This window comes from Humulus lupulus, chromosome 4 (assembly GCF_963169125.1).
Source record: "Humulus lupulus chromosome 4, drHumLupu1.1, whole genome shotgun sequence".
Lineage (NCBI taxonomy): Eukaryota > Viridiplantae > Streptophyta > Magnoliopsida > Rosales > Cannabaceae > Humulus > Humulus lupulus.
Window position 1 is genome coordinate 244,142,209 of NC_084796.1, and position 2,923 is coordinate 244,145,131.

The following is a 2,923-nucleotide window of genomic DNA, read 5'->3' on the forward strand; positions in this document are numbered from 1 at the left end:
GTTAATAATTTTTTTTAACAAATTTTATTAATATTTGTCAAATAAAATATATTTTAATGTAAAGAAAATAAAAGTGAAAAATTTGTTTTGCTAAAAATATTAAAATATATATATGAAATTAGAAAAGTTATAAAGAATAAATATGATTTATGTTTATTAAGTTATAAAAGAAATTAGAAAAGTTATAAAGAATAAATATGATTTATGTTTGTTAAGTTATAAAAGAAATTAGAAAATTAAAAGAAGGTAGTGTATTAGGCGGGACTCTGAAACTATTGGGCGGGAGAATTAAAAACAAAAATTGAGTTTTTTTGTCACTCTCTCTTGAGTTATCTTCGCTCCCATTTCACTCACAACTGCACCCTCTCGCTCACCATCTCTTTCTCATCTCAATCTTATCCCTCATTCCATTTCATTCTTCTCTCTGCAGGTTTACTGTCGCTGGTGGGGGTTGCGTGGGTCTAGCGCGGCCTCGTTGGGGCTGGACGATGCAGCGGCCTGGGACTACTCGATAAAGCTTGCAGGTAAAATCTCACTCTGCACTGTCTCTTCAAATTCCAGGTGTTGTGTGCTATCTAGATTTGATTCTGTTCATATTTGTTTATATATATATATATATACATACATACGTTTGGTCATATGGGTTATCCTTTATTTTATTTTTTTGCAGCAGGGTTACCCAATTTGTTTTGATGGTGTGAAATCTTTCATTCCACAAGCTTGATCTCTTCACTCTCTTAAGTAAGTAATGACCCTATTCATGGAACAACTTTATGGTTTTTATTATATGATTTTCTTCTAGATTGTATTTTTATAATGTAATAATTGCAAATGAAAATATAGTTTTTTGTCTACTGATTACGCAGATTTTGAGGGTATAGATATTTCATACCTAGGTGCAGTAAATTTCTTGATTAATATAAATTTAGACCCAAATATGCATTGTTATGTAGAAAAGCATTTGTGTTGTTCTTATTGATTCACTGTTGGTTGCATTAATAAGTTATGCATATTGGTGGGTCAATGGAAGATATACTTTAGTTTATTGTTGTGTCTATGGTTATGTTCCTATTATGAATGAATTGCTCATTTTCTCTCAGCTTTAACTTCCTTAATAATTATTCAGCAATAGTTCTTATGTTTCGGGTGATTGATTTTGAAGCATCCAAAATGTTGTTTTTGGTTTTAAATTTTCTTTTCTTTGTTCATTTTTATCTCAGGAAAGGTTGGATTTGTGGATATTCTAATGAGAGGTGATAATGGCCATACCTTTTTTAATCCAATGATTTGATGGTTTGTTCTGTTTTCTTTGACTGTTTCTTTTGTTATATATACTAGCTGTAGGAATAATGATCTACTAGGCGATGTGGAAATGTGGACAAATACATCCTTTATCCATTATTCTTTTCTATGAAATATATGTTTATTGTTGCTCATGCTTCTTTCCTTTTACTCTTGAATTATGGATTTATCTTATACCAAGCTCATTTGAGCATGTATGGTCTTCTATGATGTTTTGGAGACTGATTTTTATTTAGTTATGGTTAAACTTTAGTTTTTGACATTACTATTGTTGTTGTTTTGAATGGTTTATCATTTTTTTGTGTGAGAAGGAAGACTGAAGAGTTTTTGTACCTGATTTTGGGTCATAGGCAAGGTATGTACTTAATTGTTGCTTTAATCGATTAAGCATTTATGAGAAGTTTGATTGCAGGTGGATAATAAATGGAAGGTCTCTGTTATGGGTTTTGGCAAATGCACACGGTAATGTCGATGAGCAAACTCACTGAAACCAATTATCTTCTATGGAAAAGTCAAATCCAGCCATTCCTGCAAGTGCATTTATATATATATATATCACCTTTTACATGCAAAGCAATAAATCATAATTAAAAAGTATAGTTGTAGTTGTAGTGCTAATGCCACTTGCAAGTATCTCACATAAATATTTAATCATTATGGTTGATTTAGGATGGATGTATCTTATGCTGCTTTAGGACTTGTACTTAGTGACATTAAGAACTACTTTATGTATTTATAATTAAGACTAGTTTTGGGTAATATATATTTATTAACTAATTTATTATTATTATTTTTATTGTTTGCAGTTATTGCTCTTGAATTCTATTCCTTGTACTTGGAAGCTATGGTCAAAAATTTACTTGTCAGGAGAGTGCAATATCAGAGAATGTGACAATGCAGAAAATAGTATATAAATGTAAAAAAAAAAAATCTTTTCTATATCGATGTGTTGATTGATTGTATTGTATTTTAGGAAAACATTATATTTTGTATTGGAATTTTAATTTTTATATAGTGATTTTTTTTAATGTAAGCCATTAAATGCTATTTTATTATTGAAATATATTTTTTTTGAACAATTTATTTGTTATCATGATAAAAAAAAGTTATATTAAAATAAAATTTTAAATCTAAATTAATAAAATAAAATAATTTATTTTTCAAGATTAAATGATTGTCACTAATAGTGTAGTTTGCTTCACTATAGTGACTAATATTTTTAGTATGTAAAACTATATAACGACTAATTATTATACAATTTTTTATTTTATTTTACTAATAAAATCTAATTGTTTGTGACTAAATTATTTAGTCATAAAAAATTAGTTTTTTAGTGACTAAATTTTAGTAATAGAAAATAATTTTTTTTAGTCATAAAAAGTAAAAAAAATGGTGCTTATGTGACCAATTTATTGGTACTTCAATCTATTTTTAGTGACTAATAACAAAAATATTTATGACTAAATTTTAGTCATAGTAAGTGGTAACTTTTAGTGACTAAAAAAAATTTAGTCGCTAAAAGATTTCTACGACCGACTTTCTGCGACTATGGAGCGACTAAAAAATTTTAGTCGCAAAAATATTTCTGCGACCAAGTGGTGATTTTATGTGACTAAAATGT

General features: G+C 28.0%; 1 long non-coding RNA gene across 1 annotated transcript; it reads left to right on the plus strand.

Annotated features, from left to right (window-relative positions):
* Positions 1-359: 359 nt before the first annotated feature.
* On the plus strand, positions 360-2,330 carry LOC133831494 (uncharacterized). Its single transcript, XR_009892519.1, has 4 exons — positions 360-524; positions 671-741; positions 1,221-1,764; positions 2,109-2,330. It is a non-coding gene; the product is annotated as an uncharacterized LOC133831494 (long non-coding RNA).
* The last annotated feature ends 593 nt before the right edge of the window (positions 2,331-2,923 follow it).